Genomic DNA, 23,220 nt, shown 5'->3' with positions numbered 1-23,220 from the left:
TGCTGTGAGAGAAAAATACTGTTCCGGCTGAAAAAACAAGTCGAGCAGGTCAAATATGGGTAAGCTGAATAATGCCTTAAACTCTTCTAGGTTGAAATAGCAGGTGTGGTGGTTAAGCTCCCCTATGTTCCCTATGTAAAGCTGGTGTCCCAGCGTCGGACCAGCGTGTTTGGTATGTTTTCTATTAAAGTAGGGCCTTGTTTAGATTGCAAGTTTTTTCATTCTCTCTCCATCACATCAAATCTTTGGACACATGCATGGAGTATTAAATGTAGATAAAAAAAATAACTAATTACACAGTTTGATTATAAATTACGAGACGAATCTTTTGAGCCTAGTTAGGCCATGATTGGACAATAATTATCAAATACAAATGAAAGTGCTACAGTGTCAAATACTGATTCCTAACCTCAATCTAAACAAGGTATAGGACAAATGTCTTTGGTCTAAAATTTTGAACTATAAAAGTATATTTATTATGGTACGGAAGGAGTGCATGACTAAGATTATGCATGATAGGTGGGCCCTGATCCTCCCACACCAGACTCGTCAGATGCCTTCCTAAACCCAAACCCGAAGTCCCAACCCAAACTGAAAATCCCAAACCTCCCGATCCCCAGTTCTTCCTCCACTCCGGCACAAATCCTCCGAACCGGCCACCGTGGAGAAATGGGGCGGCGCCGCCGGTTCGCGCAGCTGGACGACGACGACGACGACGAAGAGGACGTGTCCATCAAGTTCAAGCCCTCGGGTGGCGCCTCTCCTCGGGCGCCAACCCCAGGAAGCCCCAGCCGCAGCCGCAGCAGCGCCGCCGACTCGCCGCTGACGACGACGAGGACGAGGAGGAAGTGGAACTCGAGGAGGAGGAGGACGACGGGAAGGATCTCGAGGCGATGCGACGGGCCGAGGAGGAGGAGCGCCGGGAGCAGGAGGCCGAGACGAAGACTCGCCGCCGCCGGGGACGGCCCAAGCGCCGCCGCGACCCGGAGAGCGAGGAGGAGGAACCCGAGGAGGTGGAGCCGCTGGAGGAGGAGAACACGGAGGCGGTGCCCGTAGCTGTAGGGGACCCAGTCAAGATCACCGGCAAGGGGAGGAAGCAGAAGAAGCACTACGATTCCTTCGAGTACGAGGGCAACACCTTCGAGCTGGTAAGCCGCCGCCTCCGTTTCTCGCTTCCCGATTTCTGCTCTATTTGGATTTTTGGGGTTTCGGGAGGCGCATATTGTTTTCTTTCCGTTGGGTGATTGCTGTGGGCTCAATTGTGCAGGACCCCGTGCTGCTCACGCCTGAGGACAGTACTGAGAAGCCCTATGTCGCCATCCTCAAGGTCTGCGATCGTATCAGGGACCAAACGTTGCCGAATAAACTGTTTTTCTGTTTAGTTTCATGAAATTTTACTCGATTCATTTGTAGAGTCTCATAGGTTTCGCTAAACTTGATGGGTTGGTAGCTATTGATGCTTCTGTTGTGTGATAGTTTGAGTGACCAGAGTCTTTATACCAGTATAAGATAGACATGTTCTTTTACTATGCAATATGAGATCATGCTAGGTTTCGGCTGCGGTATTTTCATACTGCCATTGTGCTTAGACTGTAATTGACCTATATTTGCATCTAGCTGTTTTGTTCTGTGACCTCACTCTTTTTTGCATAAATTCTTTCTTAAATGTATTCATCCCTTTTTTTAACTTATATTGTTCCCTGCATTTGGTTGCTACTACTAAATTAGAAGTGTTACTCTTGAATTGTTTAAAACTGGACATCATAGTTATCTCATTTTCATGAACATTGATTAAGTGCTTGCTGCTAGGCATCATTGTGGATTTTGGGTTTTTATTGCCATGGGTGCAACTGCAAATGGACAACCCTTATGTCAAAGCAGTTTAATGTCAGCCTTACCTTATCTTTTGTGACTGGATGACTGGAATGGTTACCTGTTCTTGCTAGTGCTGAGGACAAAGTCTCTTATCATTGTACAGCTGGAACATGTCTTCTAATATAGTGGTCCTTATTTTACAATACAGTCACCTATGTGCTACAGTTCCTTGTGATATTTGATATTTCCAACTTTCATTTTCTGTATCTTAATATCTTTTTAATTATCTTCGAATAGGATATAACAGAAACTGAGGGGAGCCTGTATGTAACTGGCCAATGGTTTTATAGACCAGAAGAGGCTGACAAAAAGGAGGGTGGATGCTGGGTAGCACGAGATACACGAGAGCTATTTTACAGTTTTCATATTGATGATGTGCCTGCAGAATCAGTTATGCACAAATGTGTGGTCCATTTCATTCCTCAGCACAAGCAGATTCCCAGTCGAAAGCAGCACCCTGGATTTATTGTCCAGAAGGTCTATGATGCAGTTGAGAAGAAACTGTGGAACCAAACAGACAAGGACTATGAGGATAACAAGCAACAAGAGATTGATCTTCTTGTTAAGAAAACAATAGACCGTATTGGGCAGCTTCCTGATCTCGAACCTGAAGAGACACCTCTTGAGAACAATCATTTGTCAAATAAACGAGGCCTGCGTAAGAAACCTGTTAACCCTATAGATGTAACAAGAGAACCTCCAGTTGGCAAATCCGAGCAGTTTGCAAAAGCAGAGACACCTGGAAGTGATAAGCTAAGGAATTATGATATCCTTGTTAGGTATAAAGTACTTACAGGCGATACTTATCGTGATAGGTGGCTCGATAAATTGGTAGAAAGTATTCCGCTTGCATCAATGGAAAATGCTGGAACCTCTGCTGACGCTGATTCTACAGCCAAAAGTTCAATCAATGGTTCACCTGCAAAGGATGTTGGTTCTGCTGTAAGTTGCTTGTTCATTATAATTTGATTGTGTTAACTTTAAACTCCTACATATCGTATCTAGCCATGTTGTCAGTGCTTTTTATATAAGCTCTGCTTCAGTTGGGTTAATTCTGGAATACTGGAAGGACGATGTGACAAAATATAGAAATTATTTGATTATGGTCCCTTAGAGCTTTGTGTTCACAACTTGTATTATTCTCTCAAATGCAACTGGATTAAGAGCACAGATTAATGAATTTTCATTCAATGAAATGAGAGAGATCTAATGTTTTGAGTAGAACTCGGATAAATTTCTGCAGTGTGCATTTGCCGTGTCATGTCTCTTGCTTGGGTTGCTTCCATTTCCATCTTTTTTACATATAGGTGAATACATCATTCATTTATAATCCATTGTTAAACATCCTTCAGTTCCTTTAAATAATGAATAAGTCTCATGTTTAATTGTTCTTTTTCTATTGGCTGTTTCTCATGTTTTACTGTTGGACAATTTGCTTCCCTCATTCTATGTGTTCTATTGATCCTATATTTCCCTTGGTTTATTATAATGGTTTCTATCTTTTCAATCAGGAAAATGAAAAATCATATGGACTTGATGTTGTTGTTGAGATAATGGTTGCATTAGAAGGATCTGCATATGAAGCTCTTGGAACAGATTTTGGGAAATATAACCAGAAACTGCGACAACTACTGTTCAACATCAAGGTATAAATGTTTTTTTATCAATTACTTGTTTGGGCATTACAAGTTTTGGGGTTTACTACTTGAACATTTAGATCATGTGCCACTTAATAACTGAAGATACTTAGCTGTTATGACCATATAAACCTTTATAGTTGATAGTTTATTTCTTCAAGAGCATGTCTGTCTGAGAAGAACCATGTAGCTACTAAAGCATGCATTCAACATGTGTCAAAATATGTTCTTATTTTCTGACTTGGTTTTGTGTTATGAAAACACAATATTGCATTCAGATTGTTCATTATGTCTGGCCAACCTAAAACGCTAGTTCAGAAGTGGCCTATTGAGGTTTTACTTTTCTGCATGCAGAGCTTGTGTATACTGCAAGTTATCAACAAGCAACCTCATCTGTATAGTTATGTTGGCTTCCTTCAAGTCGATTCTGTTTTTTTTTTCCTAATGGTCCATAACTTTAGTTCTACAATAATTTGTTTCCAAAATCTGTACTACCATAAATGGCTTTTACTTTGATCCTGTAGTTACCCAACCTTGGTTGTTAACTCGTTACAATGATCCAATCACTGTTTACTCTCTCCACAGGAATACCTTGTGTATCCTGTAAAACTACTCCCTCTGGTCGAAAATGTAAGGTGTTTTTGTTTTGCCCTAAGTGATATTTCTCTAAATTCGGCCAAATTTATATGAAGGTATATTAAGATCTACAATACCAAATAAATGCACTATCGAAACATATTTTATGGTGGATTTAATTAAGACTAATTTGATTTTGGTGAGCTCAGTTGGTCAGGGGTGTGGATGAATGCCCGGACCATCCAGGTTCAAGTCCTCATCGAGGCGAATTTCTGTGCCTGTTTTCTAAATAAAATGCCACATAGTTCCTCCTAGGTTGGTCTAGTTTTTTTTAACTTAGGAAACAACTAAAACACTTAACATTTTGGAACAGTGGGATAAAGTTAGAATTTGCACATCTAAGTTGTGTTCCACTTGAATATAGTTGGATTTTGTAAAGCATTGTCATCTTGACATACCCCTAGGTAAAGTACAATAACTCGTAGGTAAGGACGTAAGGTACAAATACAATGGCCTGATGATGCTTCTGCATTATTGCTGTACTGCCACTTGATAAAATGAGAACACTTTGTATGTCTACCTTCTTCTGTAAGATGTATCAGCTCCACATGTTCACCAAAGTACTGTAGAAAAATAATTGTTTGAACTGTAAGTTTATCTTCCTAGATATAATTATGTTAATAGTACTTTTTCCAGAGTCAACTCTGCATGGAATGGAATGAATCCAGATAGTCTTTCATTATGCTTTTGTATGTTTATATTATTATTTGAATATTTGACTTACCATGGTTATTTCGGATGTACAGAATAGCTCTAAACTTCGCAGGAGGCTGATGGACAAGGAGCTTGATCCTCCAGCTCTTTTAACCATGTCTCCAGATGAATTAAAGGTCTAATTCTCATTTCAAATATTTTGCATTTTGGTTACAAGATCCAGATATTCCTCTTTACCTTGTTTACAAAAATTGATTTAATTCTTGTGGTAATTGCCTGGTACTCTAGTTATTTATATTGATATGGCAACATTGTTTGTACTGCCAAAGTTGATATGATAATTTAGCATACTATGGCAACTTGGGCAGCTGCTATTGCAGCATGAAACTGCATCATATGGCAGCGCTATAAAATATTACTGTGTATAACAGGCTAAGTTTTTATTTTTACTGTATATTTTTGGAAATTTGGTTTTTATCGGTGAAGTGCCATACACGATATATTTCCCTTATTCCTTCGGTTCTCATTTGAGTAGGGAGTGTTTGGCCTTCAAAGGCTGGATATGAATAGTCCTTTGGTTTTATTTGAGTATAAGGTGCATAGTTCCTTTTTCAAAGAGATTGATGATATGTGGTTGAGCATACTGACTGTCAGTTGTCTAAATTACTTCGTGGCTCACCTGTGGTTACTTGTTTGGTGTGGGGTGTGTGGGGTTCTGGTAAATATTTAAACTCTTCTTCTTAATGCAATTATACACAGTTCTCCTGTGTGTTCGAGGGGAAAATAAAATTATGACTATGAGCAGTGTTGTACTATTTCTATCTAGTCATGTTGAACTTGCAAGTACATGGTATTTGACAGTAATGCATTGAGTTTACTAAAGTATTGGTAGTGTAGGTTTACTATGGGGCCACTTCTATTATGAGAAAATGGTTTTATATTTTCTTAATTTTCTTAACATTTTTCCAGACTATATGTTACACTATATCATGAAAACCACTGCCACTATGTGTTTATATATGTTATTTACAACATTTCAGGCTGGCTTGACTTTAGCAGAGAAAACATCTGAACCAGAAGAATCAAGGAAATTACAAGTATGGTACATATATGCTTTAAGATCAATAACGAGCGAAAAGAACAAAGATAAATATTCATTACAATAGCTGAATTTTCACATGGAGTTATTTATGCTATGATTCTCTAATTTTGTGTTCTGTTTTAATTAGATGACTGATAAAAGATGTGAAAGATGCAGTGAGAAGAAAGTTGTCATATCTAATATTATCCATGCAGGTCATGGAGACCGCTATCAGGTTCGTAAATGCTTGATCTTTTGTTGTCATTTTTTATATTATTTTTCTGATAAAAGATGGATTGAGTTTGGAGGAAAAATAACAAATTGTAGTGTTTATGTTGCAGTTGAGGGAATAAAATTGTCAGTTGAGGGAATAAACCGTACCATCTGCAATAATGGAAATAAAACCCGGAGTATAAGAAGGTACTTAGCTAGATTTACCCGTCATAAACAAAAAATAAGGTGACTCTAAGGATCATCCAGGTTTTATAAGTGGAGGTAGCTTGATAATTATAATTTGGTCATCAAGTTAATTATAGCTATTCATCTCTAGATTATTAACTAACCTGTGCCAAACATGTGGTATATCTTTTAATAGCATGCAGTAGTAACCATAGCCGGTATAATAATTCCATGTTTATCATAACCATCATTCCATAATACAGTTACTACGATGTTGGGACTAGCCAAGTTTCTCACTGTCCGGGAAAGACGGCGATTCGAATCGATTTCAACCAGCTGTGAATTTATTCCTAACACAAACCTAGGCAGACTAGATCAATTGTCACCTTAGGTCACCTTTAGTACAACTTAGATACACATTTCGCGGGTTCGACCAGCGTCGTACAATCAGAGACAACCAGTCACCAGGATGATCAGGACTACCCTGCTCTTGGGCTCACATCTGGCTCTCCATACATCCTTACTACCATCCAGAGTGCGCATTTTTATAGAAAGGGGCTCAGCCTGAGTTAAGCTACTCAGCTTCGCGGTCGGAACGAGTTATCCGGCCAGTTAAGTGATAGGCATGCGTTCAATCTTGTCAGAAGTACGAACAACGGTATGGTCCTTAACCGGCACAGATGAAATCACATGAGTTAACCTACATATAGACTTTGTCTGGCCTCTATTTCTATTTTTCCATAGTTCTTTTCTATGATAGCAAATATAACCAACCGTGCTTCGGTATCTACTTATATCTCGCAGGTGACAAGAAATCATCCGACTTCTACTGGTCTAAGCATGGGTAAGCATATATTCGATTTTGAACCTACACAGGGTTAAAGATATATGTAACTGGACAAGGTAGTTCTATGCATCAAGTGTTTTCAATCAACTCTTATAACCTAATGCATCAAACATAACGGACTCAAGTGATATTTTGTAAAACATGGGAGACTTAGAATGCTCCGGGGCTTGCCTTTGAGGAAAGAGGTTGGCTGGTGATCTGGGCACTCAGGGAGGTCCTCGAGAGTTTGCTCCTCTTCTTCGGGAGCTGCGGCCTGAGGCGTCTCCTGCTAATTCTCCTCTTCTTCTTCGTTGAACTCTAAAAGAGTTATCCTTTCGGAGGATCCTATATGCATGAGCATGAATTAAGATATCACGAATGCATATATGATGACATGTATAATATGATATGGTGTGATGAATGCATCCTCATAAGTGTTTTTAACAGCATTGCATTAAAGTGATAACAATTGCATCTTATTTTACTGAGTAGGTGCATATTTCTTCTCTTAGTAACTTAAGCAAACACTTATGTAAATCATTTTCTGGATTACAAGACAGCAACCACTTGTTTTGACCATAACTAGAATTATACATATCAAAATGATATGGTTGGGGACATTCTGGAAAGCTTATGAAATTGCCTACAACTTTCTTTTAATCATCTTAATGTGATTCAGCAGATATCTAGGTCAAATAAATCAATAATTCAAATCTGTTCAGAGAGCAAGCATTTCGGACAGCAGACTTCTAACAGCCATAATTCTTAAATCATAAGGCTTATGACTATGAAAATTTAACACCAGGTAGATAAGTAAGTTATCTATAACTTTGTTATTAATAAGTTTTACTGAACAGACCATTATTACCATGAAATTATCATCACAACCGAAACTATACATGTAGCCATCTAGTTGAATTATAAAGCAATAATTAACTAGTTGTATACAACTAATTGCTTTTAAGCCTAACTAATAACATCAACAGATCATATGCATCAAAAGCACCATAGAAAACATTATGGTTAAACATAACTAAATTATTTATATTAATTTGTTAATTTCCTTAAATGATAAGGTGATTTAAAGGATAAATATTTTCAGTGCATAATAAATTCTAAGAAAATTATAGTAGCCTACAAATGACTTTAATAGTCTACTGTACAAATTTCATGTCATTTGGATAAGTATAACTACCTCTACAAAAATAACAAGTTACATAGACTTATTTTAGCAAAAATAGTTTAGCATAGATAAAAGTGTCAAGCAACAGATTTAATATTTTTATTACATTCCTCCAAGTTTAGGAATACTGTGTAAAATTTTTCATGATCATATGTTATGTATTTTTACCCCAATTAATTTCACTAGAAACTAACAATTAATTAGGATTAAATAGGAAGACCACATCCAAAGTATGCTTACTGTAGGTTTAGTATTTTCCTAGCTAGAGCATGTCAATAAAAGATCAGCAAAATTAGAATTATAATTTTATCACCTTCCTAGCTCAAGTTATGCAATTTACAAGATAGAAACCATTTAAAAATTATTTATCTAGATACATTTTATTCTCCTACAAAAATACCAGAAACAGTGTATCTCATATTTTTATCAAATACTACACTTCATGAGGAATCCAATAAAATTTGGTTCACCAAAATTGGACACTCCTAGCTTGAGATATGAATTTTTGAAACATGCATTCAAATCTGTGAAATAAATCCAGAAAATCAAATTCAAATCCGACTGATAGCTAGGCCTGCGGTTAACGGACACCCACCCGTCGGCAAGACCAAAACAGGGGACGACGCTGACCGGTGAGAACTCGCCAATAGCGAGGTCCCCGGCGGTAGCGTCTTCACCACTGCACTCTTTTCACACCCGCGCATCACTGGTAGGCTTAGTTGGCTCGGTGGCTCGTCGGAGCAAGCTCGACGCGGCAATGGCGGACGGTGGAGGTCTGGCGACGGTATGCCGGTCATCTCCGGCTATGGCACACTCAGGCGAGGACGGCTACTCCATCCTAGTGACCTACAAAGCTACACGGTGCAGGTGAGGGCTCGAGGTAGCGTCGGTGAGCTTATCCGCGTGCATGGCCGTGCGGCGGCGCATGGAGACAGCGGTGCTCTCACTGTTCCAGCTAAATGGCGACGAAAGGTGGGTCTCTGTCATGCCACTAGCTAGTTCTAGGGTTACTCGACCTAAGGCGAGAGAAAGGAGGGAGACGGTGAACCAATTCGGCGGCGGCGAGCTCGAGTGCCACAGCGGCCATGGCGGACGTGGGCGGAGCGGCGACTCGTTCTGGCGCCGTCAAGCGATGGCGTCATTCCTAGCTCGGCCTAAGCATCTAGACTCTAGCGCAGTGTTGGATTAGAGAAGATGGAGGTATGCGGTGCGGTGGAATGGTCGGGCCACGACGAGCTACGAGCGCTGCGGCGGCAACGGCGAAGCTAAATGCCGCTATACCTGGGGTCGATAGGTGATGCTGGTGGCTCGAGAAGGTGGAGGTGATGGCGGAGCAGCTGTGGCCGAGACGAATCGGGCGGCGAGGCTACGTCGGCGGCGAGCGGCTGCGGCAGCGCATAGCGAGCTCGACATGGAGCTTGGTGAGGCGCGCAGAGGGAGGAGGAAGTGAGAGCGGGCGAGTGGAGTGAGCAGCAGGGGCGCGGAGCTTATGTGCTCGCTCTGGCCTGACCGGCCGGGCCAATGCCGGCTTGCTGTCACCACGTAGCGGCCGGCCTGTGGTCGGTCGGCCACTGCCGTGCGCGGACGTGGGTTTAGACGCCGCGACGCGACTGACAGCGTGATTTCAACCCCATATAACTCCTAATCCGTTCGTCCATTGCAAAAACTCCATTAATGAAAGTTGTAGAGCTACATGCCATCTACAACTTTGCTTTAGGATGCATCCCCTAATTCGCAACGGTTATCAGTTACAATGCTCCTAAGTGGGGTACATCGAAACTAAAACAGCATTAGGACAAAATTTTTACCAAGTCTCAAAACAGCATTTCCTTGCTACTTATGAGCTGTTTTTTAGCATGCTATGCACTGAATTAGACCTTGACCCAAAAATAAAAGTTGTTGCCCTAGTCAAGTACTACAACTTTTATTTAGGTCACCGCCATGCAAATACTCTAAGCTATTATTCAACTTTGGTCAAACTAGTATCATGAAAATAGTATTTCAAATGAAACCAACACTTATAAGCAAAATTGGCCTATGTCATAAATACAAACATTGTTTCCATTTATCATCCTAGACGTGTCTAAGGTGTTTCCATGACCTCACAACCATTTCATATATTGGTCATACCTGATTGCAAGCATAAGCATATATATAAATCAACATTTCATGTGACAATGTATAAGAATGTGATGAAATTTTATATGGTCATGTTCATGAATGCTGGGATAATGCTTGTGCTCATGAAATGCAGATGTCAATACAATGCTTAACACCGGGGTGTTACATGGCCCGCAATACTGTTCATAGGATCCGTTTTTCTCCTCTCCTCTCACAGAGTTGGAGCCAGTTTTTTTTTTCACCAGCTCTGGTCCTTTTGATGCATAATGACTGAATAGTGTAGGAGTCGGAGCTGGTTGAATCCCTACCAAAGGGACCTTTTGTCACACCTGCAGCTAGGGATGAAATCAGATTAGATAGTAACGGACATTATGGATAGTGAACACGGGTGGTTGTGAATATAGGTAGTTGTGGATTCAGTCACATGCGGATAGTGTTGGATGTGTCGAATCTTGACCTACCCATACACATATTAGAAATATGACTCCAAGTATTCATATTTTGGTATAATATGGATATTAAATGTTCGAATTCATATACAAATTGTGATTATCCATTTAATATTTTAATCCTTTTAGGATAGTCAGATATCAGAAAATATCCACCCTACTTTCATAGCAAACTATAGCAACGTGTGGGTGCTTTGTCTGTGTTTGTTGAGAAGTGAAATGTAAAACGAACAAGAATTAGAAGAACTGTCTTTCTGTATTGATCTCTTGAGTATACATATAACTAAGGAATTTGGTCAGGAGATAACTGTTGGCAATCCTTTGGCCAATGGAAATACTCCATCCGCCCATCGGGCACTGATAATTGCACTTGGCCATTGGAAATACCCCATGTCCCCATCGGTGGCACCGATAATTTGCCTAGTGCATTTAGAAGTCTAATGACTACTTGCTAAGTGAGATCACTAAAGGATGTCTCTTTGAAGAGATACCATTTTTTGAAACACTCTCCCTTTGAGGAGAATATCTAGATAGATTTTCATAAAACTCCTTTAAATATTATAGGAAAATATGAAAATAATAATGACATATAAGTGTGATATGTAAATCACTATGTCTTCGGTATCTCATTTTAAAAACATATGAGGAAAAATAAGAGATACAATATATAAGAGTAACTCCACAAAAACCTTACATGAAAATATGAGGAGAATATAAAGTAATATGATGGTAAAACTCTTGTAAAACCCTGTGGAAAAATCATGAGAAAATATGATGACATATTATAGTTATTTGCCATAAACGATGAACTATACCAAAAAACATTTATACACAAAAAAAACATAAATGAGTTTTGAAGGAAATACATATCTTTGATAAAGTTCTGGCGGGTGAAGTGATGTGTGATTATGGGCCATCTGTGTGCTTGTAGGGACCGTGACGTCTAAGAGAGGAGGGGGTGAATTAGGCTTTCTAAGAATATACTCTAAACTATGGCATCTAATTTCCACCTATCTAAATGTGCTACTAAGGTTTGGCTAGGTGTGTTGCTATCTCTACTGAAAAAGAGTTATACAACTTAGGTTTCAATCCTATCAACTAGCCTAGCGACCTAAACTAGAATAGTAAAGCACATAACCAAAGTACACAACATAAATGTGCAAGCTTAATTGAGATAGAGATACAAATTCACGTTGATGACTCTAGTATTTTTATCGAAGTATCGAGAAGCTCACGTTTTCCCCTTAGTCCTCGTTGGAGCCCCTCACAAGGGTGCCCTCTCAAGGGCCAAGCTCCCCGATCGAATAACTTTGTGGATAGGCCCTAGGCCTTCCCCACGCGCGAATGGGTCTCCAAGATGGCCTCTCCTGGATTGCTCCCCACCATCTTAACTATTGAGCTTATGCAAACCTCACTAAATATTAGGCCTAAACCTAGAGCAAGTGCAAATACGGTGTCTAACTAGCCTAAACACTTCACAAAAAGCACCTACACTAATAACTAATATTCTATTAAGGACTTTGTGGTGGCTAGAGCACTTGGTGAAGTGTCTCAATATTCCTATATCTTCAACACACTCCAACTACCTTCAAAGGGCTGACATGGGGGTATAAATATGCCCCCAAAGAAACTAGCCGTTGGAGCAAGGCAACAGGTTACCACCAGACTAATCCGGTGCATGTCCAAAAACTAGCCATTGGAACTAGTTGTTGGTGACCATTGAGCACTGTTCATAGCGCATAGTCCAGTGCCCATCACCGGATCAATCTGATGCCCTCCTTTTGCTTCTAGAACCTCTTTGGTGACCACTGTTATAGTCTAGTGCCCCTTCACCGTTCACAGTGGATCAATTCGATGAGTGAAACACTCCACTGGTGAACAATACAAGCGCATAGTCTGGTGCTTTCCTTACCACCGCCACCGGATCAATCTGGTGCCCTCTAGATGCCTCTTTGCTAGGGTTTGCCATCCTATGGTCCGGTCTCCCTGGGAGTCACCACTGGACCAATCTGGTGCATGCAACCAGCATACACTAGGATCTTTTCTTCATGTCTAGCTTGGTTCCATCTTGTGTCTTGGACTTTTAGCATGTCTTATGGATCTTCAACATGTCTTCTAATATCTTGCTTGAGGTGTTGATAATCTGAATCGCCCCTTTGCCTAAGTCCAAGGCCACCTTGCATCCATTTGAACTATACCTTGTATATTAGCAAAGATCATTAGTCCGAATGGTCATGTTGGTCATGAAACACTAAAATCAAACATGATGGCCCATAGGATCCACTTTCCTTATAGTGGTCATGGAAGAGACTCACAAGTTTTTGATGACTTGATGCACACATATCATTTGTAGTATCAACGGACCGTCCGAAGGTTCTACACTGTTGATGGTCACTAAATGATCCATCCGGCCATCAACACATCAATAAAGTGGATTAATCAACTCTAAAGTAGTAATTTGATTTTTAAATAATGTGGTTTCACTTGTATTGGTGAATATTTGAATGCAGGGACACAGGTTGAAATGGAGCAAAGGTGGAGGGCTAGGGGTCCAATAGGGGGGTGGGGGTTGTCGCCTGACCCACCCCTGCACCGGCCAACATGGCCCAAAGCTCAATGAGGCTCAATCCTCGTGACAAGCCAGACAATACACTTTGGGACGATCCTACATGTTAGTCTTAAGAAACAAAGGAAATGGCAGGAGGTGCGAAGGAGGAGGACGAGGATGAGAAGAAGGATAAGGAGGATGAGATTGAGGAATAATTATTGATTAAATTTCTTTCCACTTTTGTTGCATGGAAGACGAGAAAAGTCGGAGGCGGCTATCGTGGCGGGGGGGGGGGGGGGGGGGGGGGGGGGGGGGGGAGTTGAGGAATAATTGTTGATTGATTTTCTTTCCACTTTTGTTGCATGGATGACGAGAAAGCCGAAGGCGGCTATCGCGGGGAAAGCGAGCGGAAGCCAAATGCGTAGCGCGAGGATAGACAGGGGGCACCCGTGCAGGCGAGGCGATTACCAACGGGGCAATTGCTCTGTGTATTTTTTAGTTGTAGAGATTGAGATAGAGGTTGCTGCTAGTCACCAGTTAGGCTTTTGTTTGACGCTAAGGAGATTGGCCGGCGTACGACGAGAGCAATCTAGCCACCAGTTAAGGCTTTTGTTTGACGCTACGGAGATTGGCGTACGACGAGAAGCGACAAGCATGTTTACATGTTGACTCGAATACAAATTGCCAACACTACACAGCTGCACTCAACCTGAATTCAGACATCATCTAATGGTCACAAGAACATACCAGACCAGTTTTGACTAATTTTCCAGGACAAAACTGGAACACTCTACACAACCAACAAAACTGTTTTGGAATTCAGACACCATGAACTAATATCCACAAACATTCTGGTAGTAATAGAGTTTGAACAAGTTGAACTCTGGTAAATGCATTAATGTTCGTTCATAGAGGTGAGCGTATGGTGTACGTGCATGTAGAGTGTCTGTGTCCGAACTATATAATTTCATAAAAAAACGAAGTGACTCGTAAAAAAACGAAGTGACTAGACGGAGCCATGCTTCAGAGTTCAGATGGCATGGCAGAAAGGGCAGAGTGGTCTTGCTTCACTCCCGCATGGAGCTTCACGCCAACTCACATGCTCCCAGATATGTAGGCTGCGAGCCTCTCAACGGGCCTTCGGCTGTCCACTTTCACTTCTCCATGGCACCTTATCTTAATCCGTGCCAGGTGCTCGACCGCGATCCATGCAAAGCTAAGCCTTGCTGGCATGTCCTCACAGTCAGGTTTGAGCATTTCCCTTGACTTTTGGACCCATTTGGGGGTGGTAGGTTACCTGGTACCATGCAGAGGCCTTCATCTCATAAAACCGTTTTTTCTCATCATCAGAGATCGCAGTTTGATCTGTCACAAAGCTTTCGAAAATGCTCCTGAACTCCTTGTGGAGAGCAGAGTATGCATTCTTCAACCTCTCCTTTATGTCCCCCTGCTTTCTGCTGCTGTATTTGGGAAGCGACCATATGTGCTCTGTAACAAGCTCTGCTTCAGTGCGCACGCCATATTGGTTGAGCAGTGCATTCAGTTGTGTTTCATATGAGCACTTGCACTCCCAAGCACTTGAGAGAAAATCCGTTGCACCAGGAACTTCCATATCTGCATCATAAGGCAAATCGTTTAACGTGCAAGTTTCTTCTGGAACCAAATCACCACTGGAGGCTTCTTGGATTGACCGATAAAGCCTTCCAAGGATCTTCTCTGATTTATAGGAGATGGCATCCTCCTTTCCCATGAAGTCAGGATATAATTTTGGTCGAAGGGATGGTGGCATTGACACAATTTTGCCTGTCTTGGGGAAGTCCACAGCAGTTGCTGCTAGTTCTGCCAACTGAATGCACTTCTCATCCATTGCTCCATACTCGCTCATATCAGCGTGAACAACATGAGCATTACTTATTGGACCCAGTTTCTCATTTACCATGTTCTTCAAGAAGAAATCAACAATATCCTGTTAACAGTACAATATCTTATTAATAAAAGTGTACTGAAAAAAGTAATATTTTTCACAAACAAAGGACAAAGCATGTCATGGTCGGTAAGACCTACGCCAGGAAACAATGACAGAACAAGGCGACAGGCTAGTTAAAGTAGCGAGGGGCAATAGGCCCAGCTGTTATAGATTAGGCCTCGATAGGAGGATAGACTCATGGGCTAAGCCCATCAGCAATTGTAACCCCCCTTATATATACGAGGGAGACACTTAATGAGAAGGCAAGCAAGTTTAGGGTTAAACCCTTTATCTCTCTCTCCCTTCCCTCTGTTCTCTACGCGCCGCCCCTCTCCTCTCCTCTTCTGCCGCCGCCGCCCTTCCCTGCCCGCTGCTGCGCTGCTCCTCCGGTCGCCGCCTGCCAGGCTGCCCTGCCAGCCCGCTGCAGCCGCCCAGCCAGGCCACCGCCCCTGCCCTGCCAGCCGCTGCTGCCAGGGAGCTGCCGCTCCCCTGCCTGCTGCCGCCGCCAGCAAGCCCTAACCGGCTGCCCAATTCCCCGTCAGCCGCCGAAGACGATCAAGCGACTGACAAAGTAATTTGAAGAAACTATGTGAAATTATCATAATTTTGTATATTAGCAATATGATCAGATCGATTGGATAAAATGTGCAAATATTAAGTCTCAAAAGCCAAGAGAGTGCTAGTTGATGATGAAGTGAAAAGTATTTATGCCTTATCTGTACTAATGTTCAGGAGTTCTTGACTTTAATTCCAACCTATGAAAACACCTTAGTCCTTGTTTGAAGTATTTTTGTTGTTTTATTAGAAAAATACCATGGTTTTGTGAAATACTTTGGTTTTGACAAACTATGTGTTTGGATGCAACGAGCTTTGTATTTTTGAAAAAAACATGGTATTACTAAAAATAGTCCTTTTGGATTGAAATCCAGCTGTGCACATTAGACTTCCTAGCTTACTACCTTCAGAATGATCAAGCCTTTAACCTATACCTATACCTAATACACACAAAACACTAGGGATGCAAAGTTTTATTTTCTCTGGGTCAACCTTTAATTTAATTGAACTAATTAAGATCTCAAAGAAAAGGATATGGGATAAAAATGAAGTAACAAAGTGACCCACTACTACCAATTGGTGTCACCACTTGCATCCCTACAAAACACCCTCCGGTCAGAAACAAGTGATTTTTGCAACCAAAACTCTTTTAACTTTGACCAATAATGCCGTTGTGGATGTAGATTGTCAAATGAAAATTTAGAAACATGTATTAATTGAGCAAATGACATGAACACAGTTTTGCAGATTATACATGTATTCTGCAGAGCACATTAACTTCAAGAATTGTTATAGTAAAATTACATTATACGGGATTTTGCATGATTCATATTAAGATACTAGAATAAATACAAAGCATCATAAAATTATTGTACGATGATCTATTGTCAGTACAATAGATAGTAAGTCCATGAAAGTTGATATATAAGAAGAGATGGTAACTTTCAGGGTTGTTACTGAAGAAATGTCATCAGAGCTATCCTCATCTGTTATTCAAATACTCACTCCAGTCCGGTTTCTAAGGTGCATATGGTGAAATCACAAATACCAAGGAGCAATGGGATGTTTGTGACATCGTATTAATCTAGCGCTCTGTTTATTGGATCGTTTTTTGTGGCATGCATGTGATTGCAGCACAACAATCGCCTCGGTATTAGTCAAAGTCGCTACCGATTTTTTATTGGATCAGTATTAATCATGCCAGAAGAAAAAGAGAAAAATCTCCATGTAAGTGACTGTTCGGTTCTGTCTATGAGTTAAATCCTGTCTCAGTATACGAGTGACGCCTAATAATATTACTCACTTTCTCTAAAACGCAAGGACGCTTTAGAAACCGGACTGGAGGGAGTAGAAGACAAATAATCATATAGACACATAGTTCAAAACTCTAGGATTTCACATGTCAAATATTAACAGGCATGGAATTAGTAGGAAGAAAAAGAATCCCTGATTCAGAGTCAATCCTATGATACAATTTCCATGGAAGTTTATGCTCAACTTCAATATTAGCTGCAACAGAGATTGCTCAGTAAGAACACTAACATGTCAAGCAGAAATTAGTAATGGGAGGGCATCAAAATGAACTAATATTTGAGGCAACGCATCCATATATTGAACTTTTAAGGGAAGAAATGCCTAAATGTCAAGAATAGTTGAGCTTACATGTGGGGATACTGCGCGCGGTAGTTGTTTTGCTTCAGTTGGGGAGTAGTCCATAGGGTTCCAACTCTTTTTGCCAGGTGGTATAAGGTTTTCCTCCCATGTCACAAAGTAGAGATCCCCATCAAGATCACTCCCAGATGCTTCATTGGCATGTGGCCTCTCACCTTTCTTGGGGAAGACCAAGCAATCAACAAGGTGATGCAGTTCAGGCACATCAACAGCTTCAAGGATCCGGACATCCCCTGGATGAAGGCATGGATTCTTTGCCATTACGATAGTACCCACAATGGTCTCTGCATTTTTGTTTGCTGAGGAAAATCTTGGTCCATGCTTTACCAGACAATTATTGAGTGATGGAGATGACGCCCGGATAAAGCACTGTCCTTGCTCAAGGATCCCAAGTTCATCAAGGCAGCCCATCAACCACCTCCCCTTGGGCACAAAAATCCTTGTCTTCTCCAGAAGACCCAGTAGCTGTGAGGACCTTATAGCTAACAGCATTGCTTTCAGGTGTGGCTCAGTTCCAGGTGAAATGCCAGCACTCAACATCAGTGCTGCAGTGTTTCCTTGCTGAGCACAAGAGGTGGTTACAATGTCAAAAGCAACATCAGTGTCCGACAAAATATTATTGAGATTAGATAACATGGCTTCCTGCATTTGAGAAAAGATAGCATCCGGGACATTCAAGGAGGACAGTAATGTAATAATCTGACGATTTAAGAATCCTGGCTGAAACTTTGTCCATGAAACCACCTCTAACACAGTATGGTTAGACTCAAACTTGTGCATGCTCGGCCTCAGCGAAAGTCGTATCCCATCATTTTCTCCTTCCCAGACAGCTATAACACCCTTGAAGCCTGCATACCTAATCTGGTAAGCGGATGGGGGATTATCTGTCAATTGCAGCTTCTGAGAAACTTCAAGTGCAAGGTCGCACGTAATCTTGCCAATTCCATCAGAGAAAATGTACCCATTGCGTTCAACTTCCTCGAGACACTCATTGACCTCATGCGGCTGCATCACCACTGTAGCATATGTAGATGAGAAGCACTGCCCCATCCGAGCAGCGTGCTTTGCTACATTCTTACTTGTGAACCGCCCCATCCATTTCCTAATTGTTTCCACTGTTCTCATTCTGTCCTCTGCGAAGAACCAAGCTGACCTGTCCCTCAGCTGGTTTGATGAGAATGCAAGAAATGAGTACTTCCTGCCACACATGTGGAATCCCTCTGTCAAAAATGTTTTAATACGCTTGTACACTGTTGTCTTATGCAGGAACGAGTTTGACATCAAATCTTTGACAATTTGCGCAGCAGAGAAATTCAGCACATTACTGTTCAGTTGCTGCATACCCTCATCCATAAAAGTAACCCTGAGAAACCTGTCTGTGACTTCACGATAATGCCGGATGACACGATTAGAGCGCTCCACTTCTGGTGGCAGGCAATAAGCCTTGGTGGGCGTGACTACCAGCCTCCTCACCTCTGAATTGTCATCCCCAATCTTGTTGCGAAGAAGTTTGGGGTACCTGGCAACCCTATCTTGCAGATTCTTCAGCCTGCCACATGCATCAAAAACTGGAAATTTGTCCCCCCAAAATTCCCTCAAAGCAGCCACATTCACATCATCCTCCTTCCTCTGGAGCAAACCTAAGAATTCAGGCGTGAGGTGGTGTTGATTTATTACTCCCTTGTGCACCAGAGCATTCACGAGGAACAACACCGGAAACTTTAGACCCTCGGCGTGCTGCACGCAGAAGAACAGGTCCTGCATAGGCTCCCCAAACTCAGGCTCATCACGCACGGTGAGGCCCCTCCTGGCCCCCCACCCACCACCGCAATCAACGATCGGCACCCTCCTATGCCTCATGTATGCCAGCGCGCGTTCCATCTTTGGCCAGAACCGCGGCGAGAATGTGATTCTATACGCGCCGCACCGCCCAATCGCGCCACTGGGAGTGATGTCCGTGGTCCGTATCCACGGGTCATCGTCGTCGAGCAGGTCGAACGGCACGGACTCGTGGATGTCGTCATCCGCCGTGCGGTAATAAACCAGCGGTGCCGCCGACAGCCGGATCAGCAGCGAGCAGTCGAGCCGGAACACCCTGACTTCGGCGACGTCGCGGACGGGGAACTCGAGCTTGACGTCGCAGCGCATGACCACAGACTCGCGGAACTCCCGGACTTTGAATGCGGTGTCGCGGGCGAAGATGAGGCCGCAAGACCCGTCGAACGGATCGACGGAGAACTCGAGCCCAGAGGCCGGGCCGCGCCAGGTGGCGAGGAAGGCGTCCTTGGCCGGGAGATCCCCGACCTCGAGGCGCGAGCCAGGGAAGCGGAATGGCGAGACACTGCGGCGGCGGGAGGCCCGAAGGGAGCTCTCCTGCGCGGAGGCGGCGCGCAGGGGTTTCCCGGAGAGGATGAGCTCGGACCGGCCAGCTGCGTCGGCGGCGGCGCGCGCGCCCTCCGGGCGCGCGAAGTGGACGAAGGCGTGCGGAGGCACGCGATCGTACTGTGGCGTCTGCGCGGCGGCGGAGGTGACGGTGGGGAGAAGGAAGTCGGGATAGGCGTCCGGCGGGGTCCAGGAGGTCTTGACGCGGCAGCGCCAGACCAAGCCCGCCTTCAGCTCGAGAAAGTCGGCGAGATCGAGCGCCTTGACGGTGGCGTCAAATCCGCCCAGGCTAACCTGCGTGGTCACCAGGTCGCCCGCGCGCGGCGCCGGGGAGGGGGCTGCCGCGCCACGCAGCGATCCCATGGTGTGGCGGTTGCCGCGGCTCCGTTGGAGAGAGCGATGGTCTTTTGGGGAGGGGCCGAGGGGGTTTGTGCGGGTTGATTTTGGTTTTAATTAATTAATGGAATCGGAAGGGGTTTTGTAGCGTAACGAGGAACGGATGGGTGCAATGCGAAGTGTGTGTTCCTTGTGGTTGGTCGGTCAATGACCTCTCTTTTTTCTCAAGCCATTTATCGTTTTTCACTGAGTCAGTTTGAGTGGAGTTTCACGTCCCAGTTTTTAATACAACCATGTTTTAAAAAAGTGTCATATCAGCATATTTAATGTCTATAAAAACTCTCATAAAACCTTTATTAAAATTGGCTCGAAGAAAATAAAGGTATGCACCAGCAAAAGGAGAAGTTTGATTGAATTGATGACCGTAGCACCGTTTGTGATCTTGGAGCAGGCAAATTAAAAGGCATGTCCAAATTCTGAAACAACTATTTTTTTCTGAACCACCTCCTGGAGTTTTATAAAACAATTCTCTATCTTGATCTTTAGCAAAAAAAGAGCTATTTTTGACAGTTTGATAAAAAAAGCTTCTTAAAATAAAAAGTTGTAAAATATTGTCTCCAACTCATAAGTTTCTGCAGAGGAGAGAACTCCGTATCCCTCTCCTCCGTGGGCTGGTTTTCGCGATACATCTCGCGCGAGCGATAAGTTTCTGCAGTCGAGAACTTGGTATCCCTCCTCCCTAGGCTCGTTTCCGTGATACTTCTCACGCGAGCGATTTTCTTTTTGCGTGAGATACATCGTTGTTTTTAGCGGGATCTATTCCCTCCTACCCTTCAGTCCGGCACCGTTGGTACGTACTTGTCTTCGCCTGGCTTCTATCTTGCATAGCAGAGCAGCAACACCTCTGCACAGCGCCATTGAATCTATAGTTGCGATCCGGCCAGCCTAGTCGCCTGGAGCTCCCCTGCCCCAGTGGCCATCAGTTGGTTCCACATCGCCTCAATAGTGTCGTTGTCTCCTGCTTCCTTGCAGGATAGATTCGCCATAGGCAGTCGACCGGGTGTAGATGGAAATTTCTCTTTTTTTATGAATATTTGTAACTTATTTTTTGTTGAATGCAAATATAGATCATGGATAATCCAAGTTCCTGGACTAATATGGCGAATAGTGATAATGATTATCTGTATTTGGATGGATTGTTCAGCCAATTTGATGTTCTCCCTTCTAAAACGAAGGTGCTCCCTTCTCCTGTTGCTACAAGTACTTATGGTGCCAGGTCCAAAACAAAAAGTAAAAAGTTTTAATAAGGAGGATGAATTAATTGTGTTAGTTTAGTTGAATACTAGCAAAGATCCAGTGAACAGAACCAATCAAAGTCTTGGAAACTTTTGGAAGAGATTTGCAAAGTACTACAATGCAAACAAGAACTTCGTATCAAATCGCATTGAGAATTCTTTGATGCATAGATGGCTGACTATTTTAGTTGAACAAATTTTGTGGATGCTACGACCAGATTTTGTGCAGGAATCAAAGTGGACGTACTATTCAAGATAAGATAATGCTATGCCTTTTTATGCACATCTTTTGTGCTTACAGTTGTACTAACTACATTAATTAGTGCATATGCAGATAGGTAATGCATTGGATTTATATACGGCAAGAGACAAAGGTGACAAGTCGTTCGTATTGGTGTATTGCTGGAACAAACTGAAGAATGAAGCCAAGTGACATTCGAAGCTGAAGGAATTAGCATAGCAGAATGATGCTGCCGACAAGGCTATCAATTGGTTTGCTAGTTGCGCTGTATAGCTTTGGTAGCTATTTCTCTTGGTCCTAAGCTTGCTCGGGTCGCAAATTGTTCTTCTATACTTGAGCTCGAACTCAATGGATAGATTCTTGTGAGACTAGTCTTGGCAAGATCATTTTGGTCCTGTAATCCTAAGCTTATCACTTTACCAGGATCTTGTGCTATAACTTTTTCTTTCTTTTTAATGAAAACCGTGTTCAAAAACAGCCGCCACAAAAATGACTCAATTAAAAATGAGCATACATATACGCCCGACACTACCCCTTCAACTTCTCAAACTCTAACCTACAACCCTAACACCATAAAAGCCTATGTAGAATGCGTATGTACCCGAAGAACTGGTGTCCCAAATTTCTAGACATCCCCCTCCCATACACACACCACCACCACCACACATGCACACACATTGTTTTATTTTGTAGTAGAACAAGACATTGCTTCGCTGACTAGTTTGAACAATAAAAAGAATATGAAAATAATTTTGGTCTCCTATTTTCTTCCCGTGCAATGTGCTCATTGGATGATAAGGCTAGTCTCAGTGGAGAGTTCTCACGGCGTTGTTTTCAAGATAGCCATGTCATATGAAATGAAATGAAACTTGTGTAAGGAAAATAGACCCTAGACCCATTTACTTTGGATTTTAGAGTTTGATGACCAACACAATCAAATTGGACTAATGAATTTGCAAGTAATTATTTTGTAGTTCAATAGGGTGGACGAAGGCGACATGATGATCCCACGATCAAAACCAAAAGCATGACCCTAGAAGCACAAGAGAAGACCCAAGATATCAAGCAAAGTCCAAGCACGAAGATGGGAACCAAGCCAGACGCAAGATCGCGAAGAAATGAGCTCTGCAGAGGTGACCGGACGCGGCCCTTATAGGGACCGGACGCGGCCGATCAGTTGCTTGGCAACAGCAGGCGTCAGCAGCTGTGATCAGACGCTGAGCGAAGCAGTGACTAGATGCACCGATGACACTGTTCTTCGTCACGACAATGTTTTCAGCGTGACCGGACGCATCGGCACTGGATGACCGAACGCACAAAGTACAGCGTCCGATCGAGTCTAGAGAGGTTCCAGAGCGGCGCCAG

At 42.7% G+C, this 23,220-nt stretch overlaps 2 pseudogenes; one reads left to right on the top strand and one right to left on the bottom strand.

Moving 5' to 3' along the window:
- Positions 1–370: 370 nt before the first annotated feature.
- LOC136535369 (protein REPRESSOR OF VERNALIZATION 1-like) lies at positions 371–13,671 on the top strand (annotated as a pseudogene).
- Positions 13,672–14,219: 548 nt separating this feature from the next.
- Positions 14,220–20,444, bottom strand: LOC136535368 (probable RNA-dependent RNA polymerase SHL2; annotated as a pseudogene).
- Between the last annotated feature and the right edge of the window lie 2,776 nt (positions 20,445–23,220).

The sequence above is a fragment of the Miscanthus floridulus genome, unplaced genomic scaffold (genome assembly GCF_019320115.1).
Source record: "Miscanthus floridulus cultivar M001 unplaced genomic scaffold, ASM1932011v1 os_2728_1_2, whole genome shotgun sequence".
Classification (NCBI taxonomy): Eukaryota; Viridiplantae; Streptophyta; class Magnoliopsida; order Poales; family Poaceae; genus Miscanthus; species Miscanthus floridulus.
This window is presented reverse-complemented; position numbering and strand designations above follow the sequence as displayed.